The 13,602-nt window shown below is 37.3% G+C and overlaps 1 protein-coding gene across 1 annotated transcript in view; it reads left to right on the plus strand.

Annotated features, from left to right (window-relative positions):
• LOC131663209 (neuroglobin-like) overlaps positions 1-13,602 on the plus strand; it is a 506,796-nt gene that overhangs the window by 380,269 nt on the left and 112,925 nt on the right. The gene's annotated exons all lie outside the window — the stretch shown is intronic.

The raw sequence follows: 13,602 nt of genomic DNA on the forward strand, positions 1-13,602 counted from the left end.
GATATAATCGAAATTGAAAGCATTTGTTTTAATGACTGAATAAATTAGCCTATTTATTCGAAAAAGGTGATATCTGTCAGCGCGTAGTTTGGTAAACTACGAAAATTAAGACCAACTACTGTTTCCACTTTTCAGAATCTTCCATATGCAAGTTTTTAAGATCTTCAAATTGGTTGTCACTTGTTTTAAAATCCTCACTGTAAAATTAAATATGAGAAATTCAGTCGATTATGAATAAAAAATTATGACACATTTTAAGTTATGTTCATACAATTGCATTCATAAAATGTACACATACCCTCTCTCCATAGAGTCCTATATCTTTAGTCAGAAGAAATGTGTCTTATTTTTTCAATACCCTATCGATATTTATTAAAGTAATTTTGAGATCTGTGTGATCCAAAGCGCGATTAAATACATTTTTCATACGATTTTTTCAACTATTTGTCAAGCATGAGAATCCAGATTCCTCCTATAGTGTTTATACCAAGATTTTGAGCACTCTTTCACATAATAGGTTTGTGTCATACAAAATTATTAACTTATGTTACAGCCGTGAGCCAAAAGTTTCTGTAATGTGAGATTCAATCGAACCCATTGATATCATTCGTAGCATAAATAGTAAGTTTGCGCACAGGAATCTTTCAAAAGTTGTAAGTCCAATGTTGCTTTATTTTAAAGAAAAATCATGACAGTTACTGTATTATTAACAAGTTTATCGTTCAACTCTAAACTCCGAGCAAGTTTTTCAAGATCTATAAAACACATTATAGCTACGTTACCAGTATTTGTGGAACAATTATCTTATAAGACTTTATCAACCCTTACTTCAAAATTCTTGTATAATTGATCTGGATTATTCTGTTATCTAATTGTTATATCTTCTGAAAGTAAAGATTAACAGAAAAGAGACCGTTGTTTTTTATTCTATATTCTTATGTGCATTGAAATAATGTCCGAGAATGCTTTATACGATTAAAAGTCTTCAACCCTGTGGATAAGAAAAGTTTCACTGGTAATATATATTTCAATAACACAGGCCGACAAAATTTCAAAAATGGAAAAACCCAGAAACCAGACAGTACGTTCCTAAACATTTTTGGTGCGCTGAAACCGAATCTGACCTCAGAATTGCTCCATCACCCTGGGTTTTCGAGAAATCCTAACCTAAAAGTTCAAAAAACACGATTTTTCACTATATTTCGCGTAGTATTACGTCGTAAGCCAATTTTATTTTAAAAAACGAGTAATGCTATCTCAAAGTACTACTCTTACCCTTCAAAACCCTTTTTCAGATTTAAAAAATCTTATTTTTCCATCGAGATATCGTAGATTGAATTTGAGTGATTTAGCGATTTCGTTACAGCACGAAATAGTTGCGAATTTCCGAACAAAGAGTTATAGTGTAATTATATGTTTTTTGGGTCACTGAATCCAAATTTAACGTCAGAATGACTCTATAATCTCAATTCCCTTAACCCTAGAGCCCCATAACCTGCGACGCAGTAACCCCTGACCGACATACTCCAAAGTCCTTAACTCTCAAGCCCTTTAACCTGCTGCGGTATAATCTCCGACCCTCACACCCCAATTTCCTTAACCCTCGAGCCTTTAACCTGCGAAGCTATAACTCCCGGCCCTATCGAGGGTTAAAGAAATTCGGGTTTGGTGGACGGGGAATACCGCTGGGTCAATGGAACAACAATAGACGTCATTTCTGCGGTAAAAGAAGGTAGAAGAATTGGTGTTTGTGATAGGAAAATTCATATCCAACTTACGTATACAAGTACAATTTACGTTTACATACAAGTGTCTATAACTTGCGAAATCGATCAGCTAGGATTTTTAATCTTACATTTTTCTGGTCTACTAATGATGAAGAAAGTATCTACATTAGCAGATATCGGATTCACTTAGGGCCTACATTTCCTTACTTGAGGATAACCGTGTATGACATTGCTCAAAAACTACAAATTTTTGTGCTTCGTTTGTGACGAGAGCAGACCGTGTGCCGGTCTCTCGTCCGCGTTCTCCCTCCTCCACTCAGCAAGGCGTGTTGGCCAACTTTAGGCGCATTAAAGTATGTGCCTAACACTTGGTCTTTTTGTTTCAGCGCCAAGGACAAGCCAGCGCAGTTGAGCGCAAGAAAAAGTTGAGGTGCGCAGAGAGAGAGTGAGAAAGAGAGAGAGAGAGAGAGTATTAGGCCCATGCAGGGATTGGCAGGCGCGCAACGCGTGACCGATAAGCGGCGCTTCGCGTGCCGCCTAACTAATAGGTCAAGGTAGGGAGAGGAGCGAGCGCCGCTGAGCGGCTGCAAGACGAGCGCAAGAATGAGTGCGTGAGAGAGTCGAAGCCTAGTCCTGCTAGAGTGAGGGAGTCGAAGCCTAGTCCTACTAGAGTGAGAGAGTCGAAACCCAGTCTTACTACAGTGCAGTAGTCCTGCTAGAGAGTGCAGTTTGTGATAGCCGGAAGGAAGGTCAACTCTACCGGCAACAGCTTTGTCTGCGACCGCAGCCAGCCCACCCCTGCAAGGAGAGTCAACGTCGCCTGTGGATACCTGGTCGGCGATAGCAGCCAGTAGCTAGCAACGATCTGACCAGCGACGACGACCGGTGCTTCCTGCGGCAGCACATCGCCCGGGATCCACGGAGGAGCGGTGAACAAAGGTCAAGCCTTCTTTTCTTCTTTCTCTCTACACTCTCTCTCTGGTGATGCGACGGCCGGTGCGCGTTGAATAGGATAGCCAGGCATCCACGTGCCGGCTATCTAAAGGTCCGCGCTTAAGCTTAATTTGTAGTAACGTAAGTTGTGACCGGCGAATTGTCCAGGCGCCCACGTGCCGGGCAGTTCATCCCGTATAGGTTCGCGTAATTTAAGTAAGTTTGTAATAGGTTAAGTGCGCGATTGGAGATTAAGACGAGATGCGAAATATTCATTTGTGAATACTATGAGTAGTTTATTATTCTATTGTGTAGTTGGTTAGTTAGTAATTAGACTATGTTATGCGCGCGTATGTTTAGTTTGAATAATGATTAATAATAATAGGTTGTAAGTGAGATTTAACTTCTATCTTTCTATAATTCATATATCAGCCTCTCCTCGTTCTTCTCCCTCAATTGCCTTGAGCGAAAGTGCCTCACTTACCCCGCAAAGAATTGGTAACAAAGGATCGAGTTTTTTTACACGTTCTTCATCCGTGTTAGGGATCGTGTTTGAGTGGCAGGCTAACGGATAAGTCACTGGAATTGAATTTTTGGTATTATTTCTCGTACAACACTGCATGCAGTACTTTCATTGTTTTTATTATAACTTCATTTTTCAGAAATTTTATCATTACCCCATTCCGGTATTAGAATAAGTTTATAATATTATTCGTGTTTTAACACTGCTCGAAAACTTCAAGTTTTTGTGTTCTACTCTTCATCCGTGTTAGAGATCGTGTTTGAGCGGCAGGCTAACGGAGAAGTCACTAGAATTAAATACTTTCTATTATTTCTCATCTAAACTGCGTGCAGTACTTTTACTGATCTTTATTATTACTTTGTCTTCTAGAAATTTAATTATATTTACCCATTTCGTTATTAGAATAAGTTTATAATATTACTCGTGATTTCCAATTAACTTATAAGTTATTGAAGATGTCGGCATGTAGAATTCCATGCAAAGGAAGAAATCGATTCCTTTTGTAATATCTGCGGTAAATTTGAGGTAGCTCGACTTCGTCGATCAATCACTGATATCATTAAAGATCAGTTTGAAGAATGTTACGAGACACCTATGAAGAATTTAGACAAACCATGGGTTCCTAAATATATTTGTGAAGACTGTCGCCGAAGTTTGAAAAACTGGAATAAAACTAAAACCGAAGTTGTTCTCCAACCAACAATATGGCGTGAACCTAAAAATCACCATGATGACTGTTACTTTTGTAAATGTGATACTTTAGGTTTTAATCATAATAACAAAGCTTCTCTCCTTTATCCGAACGTTTCTAGTGTAACAGCAGCTAAGTATGGAAAAATAGAAAGAAAAAAAAATTTTGATTCTGAGCCAAAAAAACTTCAACCAATAGAAGTTCCAGTAACAGACAAAAGCAGCAGTAGTGATGAAGAAGATTTTTCTGACTCAGAAAAGCCCAAACTTTTCGACCAAAATTCTTTGGATGATCTGATCCGTGATTTGAATCTTCCGAAAGATTCTTCATAACTCTTAGCTTCAAGACTAAAAGAAAGAAATCTTTTATTACCTGAGACAAAAGTTTCTATTTACAGGAAGAGAGATATTAAATTTCGGCCATATTTTACTTGCGTGGATAACCTTGTTTACTACAACGATATAAAGCATCTCATCAGTTTATATGGAGTGCAAGGAGGTTATAATCGAGAGAACTGGCGACTCTTCATGGTTGCATCTGTACAAAGTCTCAAGGCAGTATTTCTGCACAATGGAAATGAGTATGCAGCTATTCCCATTGCTCATACCACTGTGATGAAAGAATCTCACGATAACTTTCGATTCCTTCTTGAGAAAATCAATTACAATGAACACAAATGGCTCGTTTGTGGTGATTTCAAGATGATCAATATATTAGTTGGCTTGCAATCTGGAAATACGAAGCACCCCTGTTTTTTGTGTCTCTGGGACAGTCGTGCACGAGAAGAACATTGGGTTCGGAAAGAATGGACGAAAAGAATCGGAATGGTTGTTGGATCACACAATGACGTCCATGAGAACCTTGTTGATACTAAACATATCTTGTTACCTCCACTCCATATAAAACTGGGCTTGATGAAGCAATTCGTTAAGACACTAGATAAGGAAGGCGAATGTTACAAGTATCTTCAGGGCAAATTTCCTAAATTGTCTGAAGCGAAAATTAAGGAAGGCATATTTGTAGGGCCAGACATTCGAGCACTTATGAAAGATGATGAATTCCTCTTGACAATGACGACTAATGAGAGAAATGCTCGGATAACTTTCAAAAGTGTCACCGAGAATTTTCTCGGAAACCACCGGGACCCTAAATACAAAACTATTGTGTCGACAATGCTACAAAATTTTAAAAAATTAGGGTGTTTGATGAGCCTGAAAATACACTTTTTGTTTTCACATTTGAAATACTTTCCGGACAATGTTGGGGCGTTCAGTGAAGAAATGGGTGAAAGATTTCATCAAGATTTCAGAAACAAAGAGGAAAATTATCAAGGTAGATGGAATGAGAGCATGATGGCTGACTATTGCTGGGCTCTACACCGACACGATACATTGACAGATCAACAAAGACGCAAATCTCTTAAACGTTTATTTCAAGATAAACGACAGCGTTTTCATAAAAAAAAGAAGTGAAAAACTGTAGGGTTGCAGATATTCAGATGCAACACTCACAAACTGAATAAATGAGATTTAAAACGCGTAATTGAAAGCGGCGTAGAATACAAGGCTTGGATATTGAAGGGATTGAAATGTAGAGACATACGGTTATACGATAGCAGCTTGAAGTGCTGATTGAGGAAATTCTGGCAAAGGAGTCTGAGGTTGCAGACTTGCAGGGCTCGGGGGTTGAATATAATTTGGAGACTTGAGGTATTCTGCGTAGCGAATTTCGGTATGAGGGTTGGGGGTTATAGCGTCGCGGTAATAGGGCTCGAGGGTTGAGGAAATTGGGGTGTGAGGGTCGGGGGTTATACCGCAGCAGATTAAAGGGCTCGAGGGTTAAGGAAATTGGGGTGTGAGGGTCGGGGGTTATACCGCAGCAGGTTAAAGGGCTCTAGGGTTAAGGGAAGTAGGATTATAGAGTCATTCTGACGTTAAATTTGGATTCAGTGACCCAAAAAACATATAATTACACTATAACTCCTTATTCGGAAATTCGCCACTATTTTGTGCTGTAACGAAATCGCTAAATCACTCAAATTCAATATACGATATTTCGATGGAAAAAAAAGATTTTTTAAATCTGAAAGAAGGGTTTTGAAGGGTAAGAGTAGTACTTTGAGATAGCATTACTCGTTTTTTAAAATAAAATTGGCTTACGACGTAATACTACGCGAAATATAGTGAAAAATCGTGTTTTTTGAACTTTTAGGTTAGAATTTCTCGAAAACCTAGGGTGATGGAGCAATTCTGAGGTCAGATTCGGTTTCAGCGCACCAAAAACCTTTGGGAACGTACTGTCTGGTTTCTGGGTTTTTTTCCTTGTCGGCTTGTGTAACTATTAAATGAAATCTTACATAAGTTTTTGATCACAAACTTAAATTTAACTGTGCTTAATATTTTCCATTTTTTGTAGAGTAATTTGCATGATAAATGTAATTTCTGATAGGAATTGTTATGAGTGTAAAACTATAAAATTCTATAGTGACAAGTATTTCAAGATTGAATAAATAAATATATATTACTCCATTCACTTGAGACATCCCTAATCTTTCTATCGTTTTGTTAAGTAGTTTTTATAATTCTACGCGTACTTCAGTTTTTTACCTTTTAATAGTGTTATTTGACAATCAACCATACTAATGTGGAGTACTTTGGAAGAAGGATATATTGAAAAATTTTAGTTCGTTGTATCTTCTGTTATATTATTATATAATCTCATACTCATATACTTAAAATGTATAATACATATACTTACAATGTATGCTTATAATGTATACAACTTACATATTATCCAAAAAAAAGGCAAGAGTAGATTCATGGAAATGTTTTATAGTCTCAGTTGTATCATTTGGAAACTTTCATTAACTGTTGAGTCTGAATCATGATTTGTTCGATTTAATACACTATTTGCAAGTTTCTGGACATCCTTATTACAATCAGCATGATTTATTACTTATGTGCTTTTATATATTTTGTACTTCCAGAAGCATCTTCATTTGCTACTCTTTTACATTCAGCACAGAGCGAAGGCGAGGAATTTTTTTAAGACTATCATGACTTTTTTGCTTTTTTGATTTTTCGCTTTGATCCATCTTATAAGTTATATGCAGAAATTCAGAAACTTTTCAATTTCTTTTCTTGAGTAATTTAACTAAAATAGGCAAAAAATGAAGAGGAATAAAATACACTGTTTTTCATTCAATATTTAAAAAAAAAATTCTTTTGCGTTTCAATTTGATGAATTACTTTTGAAGCAATGTTAAATAATATTATATTGTAACGAAATGAATCATGTATGTTTATTATTTCATGTCAACTTTATAAACTAACAAAGATTTATTAAACATATTTGGAAAAAATGTACAATAAAAAGTTAGAATATTTTGTATGATGACATATTGCTAGTTTGTTATCAAAATTGTTAAAACATTTTCTATAGTAATCCAAAAACCAAAAATTTACAGAAAGGAATATTCCATGGGTTTGGAAAAAATTATATTAGTTAGTTTAGTTTAGTTTATTTATTTACAACTTATATGTTACATTACTTTACATCTCTTATATTACTATTTGTGTCTCGTATCCAGTTTGTGTAGTTGATTATGTATGTGTGTGTGTGTGTGTGTGCGCGCGTGCGTGTGTGTGTGTATATGTTGTGTAAATATGTGCCTTTGTAGGTGTGTCTGCAACTCTTGTGGCCCCGTCTTCTACGCCTGCCTGTTCCTCTTTTCTTCTCATTTTTCTTCTGATTACTCTTCTCTTCCTCTTTCTCTCTCCAAGATCTGCCTTTTCCTCTCTTCTGTTTTTCTCTTTCTTGCATATTTTCTTTTGCCTTTTCACCTTTGCCTTTCCTTTGCTTTTACTCTCATTCTTGGTAATCATTTCCTCTATCTTTCTCCTTATTAAGGCATTGTCACCTTTTTCTTGTTTCCTATTGCTCCCTCTGTCTTTCCTTTCCTCAACCTCACTTATTTTTCCTTAGTATCTTATAATTTGCCTTTTTCTTTCTCTTCTTCGAATCTTCTTCTTTTCCATTTTGCTCCGTCCTCCAATAGGACGGAGCTATTGGAGGACTGCTTTCTCTCGCTTATGTAGTTGCTGTTACTTGTGTCTTGTGTGTGTGTGTGCATGAGTATGTTTATGATTGCGCGTATGTTTGTGTTTTGTGTGTGTGTGTGTATGTGTGTGTGTGTGTAGATGTGTCTGCGAGTCTTGCTTCTCTGTCTTCTGTTTCCGTCTCTCCTTAGGGTCTTGTAGCTTCGTCTTCTTGCTTTTCTTTTTCTTTCTTCTCTTCATTTCTTCTTCTTTTCCATTTCAACTCCATCATCCACGCTATCTTTTCTTTGCTTCCTATTATTATTTTTTCCCATTCTTCCCCTTTCATTCTGCTTTTTTCACATTTTTCTACCATGTGCTTCCAATTTTCTTCCTCTTTCATACATATTCTGCATCTCTTATTTTCTTCTTTTTCCCAATACTTGCTTCCTCTCGTTTCATTACCTAGCCTAAACCTTTCCCTTATTTGCAGGCCTTTTATTCTTCCCTCTCCTTGAATTTCCTTTAACCTATACCTTTTCATTTCTTCTTTCAGCTCTTTCCACTCGTTTATGTATCTTGATTTTTCTAGCTTTTCTTCTAGTTCTTTTTCATCTTTTTTCTTCAGCTCATCTCTTATTTCTTCCCAAAACTCTTCCCTCATTTCATCTCCCTCTTCTCTCTCTCTGTAAATTTTACTTTTTTCCAGCCTTTCCTCTCTCTCCTCCTTCTTACCCTTTTTATCTTTTTCATTTCTTTCCCTTTTCTTTAATTCTCTCCATGCTTCTTTTCTTATAGAGCCATCTATTTCTTCTCTTATTTTGTTTTCATACTTCATTGCTCTTTCTAATGCTGTTTCTTTCATTTGTTGTCTTCCTGTTTCCCGTCGTATTAGGTAACTTGGCGTGTTTCTATCTAATCCTAAAACCCACTTTATATATTTTAGTTGTGGTCTTTCTATTTCTTCATATCTCTTCCATCCCCAGATTTCTGCTCCATACATAATCACGCTTTTCACCAGAGCATGGAACAGGTTCATCCTTAGCTCCCAGTTTTCTCTAAATAGCTTTTCTCCTAGCCCCCATAACTTTCCGAGTCCCATATTTATTTTCCCTTCTATCTTCCTTATCTTCTTTTTGTTTCCGTTATTTCTGCTTATCACATATCCTAAGTAGTTGTACTCTTTCACCATCTCTATCTTCTCATCTTCCCATTCGAATTCTTCTTCCTTCCCCCTTCCTCCTCCTCTCCTGCATTTCATCATCTTTGATTTTCCTACATTTAACTCTAATCCCCTTTCTTCCAGGTATCTTTTTAATTTTTTCAGCATTATTTTCATTCCACTTTCACTCTTTGCCATCATCACTATATCATCTGCGTATCCTAATGTCCATATTTTCTTCCTTCCTATCACTACCCCTCCTTCCTGCACCTGCTTGATCTTCACTTCCAGGTCGGCGAAGGTAGGATTAAATAGCGTGGTGGTCAAAGGGCACCCTTACCTTACGCCTTTGTAAGTCTCAAACTCCCCAATTATTTCTCCTTCAACTTTTACCTTACTCCCTGTTTTCTTGTATATTTCTTCTATTCTTTTCCTAATTTTTCTATTTATCCCTTTCTCTTTCATTGTTTCCCATATTTTCTTCCTCTTTATTTTATCAAAAGCGGCCTTCATGTCTGCAAAGAATACGAACAGTTTTCCTCCTTTTTCCCTCATTTCCTTCCCTATTATTGTTTTTAATATAAATATCGCGACCATTGTTCCTCTTTTCTTCCTAAATCCCATCTGCGTATCACTTAGCGTTTCTTTAGCTTCTAGTTCTCTTTCCAGCTTTTTTCTCAGTATTTCCGCATATATTTTATATCCCGTGTCCATCAGCGTTATTCCTCTATAGTTTCCTACTTCTTCTTTCCTCCCTTTCTTATATATTGGTACTATTATTCCCTTTCTCCATTCTTCCGGATATCCTTCTCCGTTCCATATTCCATTTAAGCATTTTGTCATATCTTTTATCAAGCCTTCCGTGCCTTCCACCCAAGCTTCATTTGCTATACTATCTTCTCCTGTCGCCTTTTTCTTTTTCATTTTTCTTATTACCTCTTTTACTTCTCTTTCTTTGATTTCTTCACCTTCCTCTCCTTCGCTGTCTTCGGTTTCTTCCCCTTTACTTTCTGCCTGTTCTTTCTCTCCCAGTTGTTCCTTGAAGTGCTTTATCCATAATTCTTTTCCTATATTTTCATCTAATCCAATTCTTTTCTTCCTATTGCTATTCACTTTATCCCAGAATTTTCTTCTCGTCTTATCTGTTCTTATTTCTTCTGCCAATCTTTTCCCTTCCTCTTATTTTGCTTTACTTATTTCCTCTCTGTATTCTCTCTTTGCTTCTAAATATTTGGTTCTGTCTCCTTCCCCCTTTCTTACCTTATTTAACTCTGCAATCACCCTATCCGTTTTTCCCTTACATTCTTTTCTCCACCAGCTTTTTTTGATCCTTTTTTTTCCTTATCTTCTTTTTTACAACTGCGTTCTTCACTCTATTTTTTATATCTTTTCATTTATCTGTTCCCTCTATTGCATCTATCCATCTCTGATACTCCCTTATACCTTCTTCACTCCAGTCGTCTATCATTCTTTCTTCCTCTTCTTTTCTTTCTTCCGCTATTTTGTCTCCCAATTCCACCTCTATTGGTAACTGGTCCGACTTTACCCTCTCCTTTATTTGAACCATTTTTATCGCCTCATCACCTTCCTCGTTACCTACTACATAGTCTATCGTTGACATTCCTCTCGCTCCTATATATGTTATTTCTCCCTCTTCATCTCCTTCTTTTCTCCCATTCGTTATCACTAAGCCCATTTCTCCTATTCATTTTATCATTTCTTCTCCCTCTGCGTTTAACACTTTATCCTTGGCCTTAATTTCTTCTAGTTTTTCTTCTGACTCCCATTCCCTTCCTTCGGTTCCTGTTCTTGCGTTGAAGTCTCCTCCTATAATTATTGTTTTTCCTCTGTTCTCTTCTATCTCTTCACTTAGGTACTCATAGTTTTCCTTCTTCTCATGTTGCATATACACCGATGCTATCATGTATTCCTTCCCTCCGATCTTTATTTCTCCTACTATTACCTCACTTTTCCTTTCTTTCTTCCATTCAACCTTATTCATCCCTTTCCTCTCTCTTACCGTCATTATTACTCCCCCTATTTCTCTCCCCCTTCTTCCTTCTCTTCTTGAATCCCTCCACTCTATACCCTTTCAGTTGTTCCCTTCAGCTGTTCTCTATCCCTTTCAGTTGTTTCTCTACACCAGTTCTTGCCCCTTGCCTCTTCACCCAGGTTTCCGTTAGCCCTATTATGTCGAATTCCCTAACATATTCCCAGTCGTCTTCCTTCATGCTCCTCACCCCCGCCACGTTCCAGAATAGTATTTTTACTGCCTTCCGCCCCCCTCTCTCCCTTCTCTTCTCTCTCTCTCCTTTATCCCTATTGCTTTGGAAACCCTTCCACCCCTTTTCCTACCATTTTTCCCTCTCTCTCGCTCCACCACCATTCTTCTTCCTCTTATTTCACCCCGTTATGCCACATCTTTACCTCTTTACCTTTACTTCTTATTTCTTTCGCTTTCCTTCTTACTTCCTCTCTTATTCTTCTCTGCTTCCACGTCCAGTCCTGATCTATGTATATCTTTTTCTGTGCCAAATTATTTTTTTTCTTCATAATTCCTTCTTTTTGTTCCCATGACGCGCATCTAATTTGCCACATGTTTTTTCTTCTTTCTCTCCGCTCATCTCTCTCCGTTGTTCCTCCTATTCTTCTCAGATTCACTATCTCTCCTTTCATTTCTAGTACCTCCCTTAACCAGACCACTACCTCCCCCTTCTTTTCCCATCTTAACTCACCCTCTAGGTCTGTCACTATTATATTGTTTATCCTACTTTCTCTATCCATTTTTTCTCTCATATGCTCTAATTCTTCCTTATTGCCTACTTCTGTTCCTCTTTGCTTCTTGTTTCCTCCTTCTATGCTTTCTTTTAGTTTCACGCATTCCTCTTCCAACTGGTCCATCTTCTCTCCCCATTTTTCCTGCAGTTTCTTTTCTCTACGTTCTGCTTTTTCCCTTTCTTCTTTCATCTCTTTCTTTCTTTCTTCTCTCTCTCTCTCTCTCTCTCTTGTTCTTTCCTAACTTTTCCTATTTCCTTCTCCCACCTTTCTTCTCTTCTTTTCCCCTCTGCCTCCATTCTTTCCACTTTTCCCATTATTTCTTTAAACATTTCTGTCCATTCTTTCCTTTCCTCCTCCCATACCTCTCTTAATTCCCTTATGTCTGTCCGTATCTTTTCCATTATTTCTTCTGCACCACTACTTTTTCCCCCTTCTCTTATCTTGTTGTCCAGTCCTTCTCCCCCCTACCCGTCCATCTCGCTTCCCTCGCTCTCACTCTTGCATCTCTTTGCCTCCCTCATTTCTCCTCTAATATTCTCCCTCAGCCCCTCCCCGCTCTCTCTCCCCCTCGCCACCTTTACTCTTTTCTTCTTTTCCTCCTCTGGGCCTTTCTTATCCAACCTTCCACCTTTATCTCTTAATTTTTCTGTTGTCACAAATCTTTCCATCCTATCTCGTACGCCTTAATTCGATTCTCTATAACTACCCGTGATCCCACCTTTATTCCCTGTCTTACCTTTTCTGTCTCTGCCTTTACTTCTTACCGCCCCTCCTCTCTGCCTGTCTTTCCCGCTTTCTGATTTTCTTTCTTAACCTCAACTTTTATTTTTTTCTTTATTCCTTTCTCTCTGCTTTTTCCTGCTCCTCTCCTAGCCTCTCTCTCTCCTCTCCACTCCTCCTCCACCTCCACGCTCTTTTCACCTCTATTTCTCTCCTCAAACACTTTTCCTGTTTGACTTTCTCGCCAAAACTCGCGCTCACATCCAAGACACGTCCGCACTTCCCTCAAGTGTAATTGGTCTCGCCAACTGAGTCTACGCTTCTTTGCCGAACAGCTGACTCGGAAAAAATTATATTTTAGTCCAGTATTATTTCATGATATAAGATGGAAATTCTTCGAGCACATCAAAAATATTCTTCCATACTATACAATATTTTTTAATATAACGTTTATACGAATAGCTACTAAATCAAGGTCTAGACTCATTATCAATTCCAATTTCAAACTTCAAGGTCACATTTCAAGACCTATAATTTTCAATGCTTATAATTTTTTTCTTTCTTAAGTCGAATCTGCGCTTCCTCTTTGAGAGTTCCAAATTAAACTCATAATGTTTGAAGTCTGATAAAATAAGATACCATTTGTTGTCAGTCAGTCATTTAATTCTCAAAAAAACAAACAACTTGAGCTTGATTTTTTCATGAACTTCAGAGTTCGGGTTCCTTGGACCAAGAACTTTGAGAATACATCTACACATCTCTTTTGTTTAAAAAGAAAGAAAAAAAAATTGTTGAAAATTCAATTTTTGAAGGTTATTATAGAAGTCAAGATCATTTTTTAATCTGGCGAGGATATTTTTTCTAAATTTAACATTATTTTATCTACAAAATTCCTTTTAATTAATTTTGTATCTCTTTTCCATCTTGATATATTATATTTTTAAAGAAAAAAATCTTTTTTTCACACTGTGCGTCGACTGCATCAACTGTATATGATCTTATACCTACATATCCCTGGATTTATATAAAAA

Source organism: Phymastichus coffea, unplaced genomic scaffold (assembly GCF_024137745.1).
Source record: "Phymastichus coffea isolate CEN01 unplaced genomic scaffold, Cenicafe_Pcof_1.1 PCOF00002, whole genome shotgun sequence".
In the NCBI taxonomy this organism is placed as follows: Eukaryota; Metazoa; Arthropoda; class Insecta; order Hymenoptera; family Eulophidae; genus Phymastichus; species Phymastichus coffea.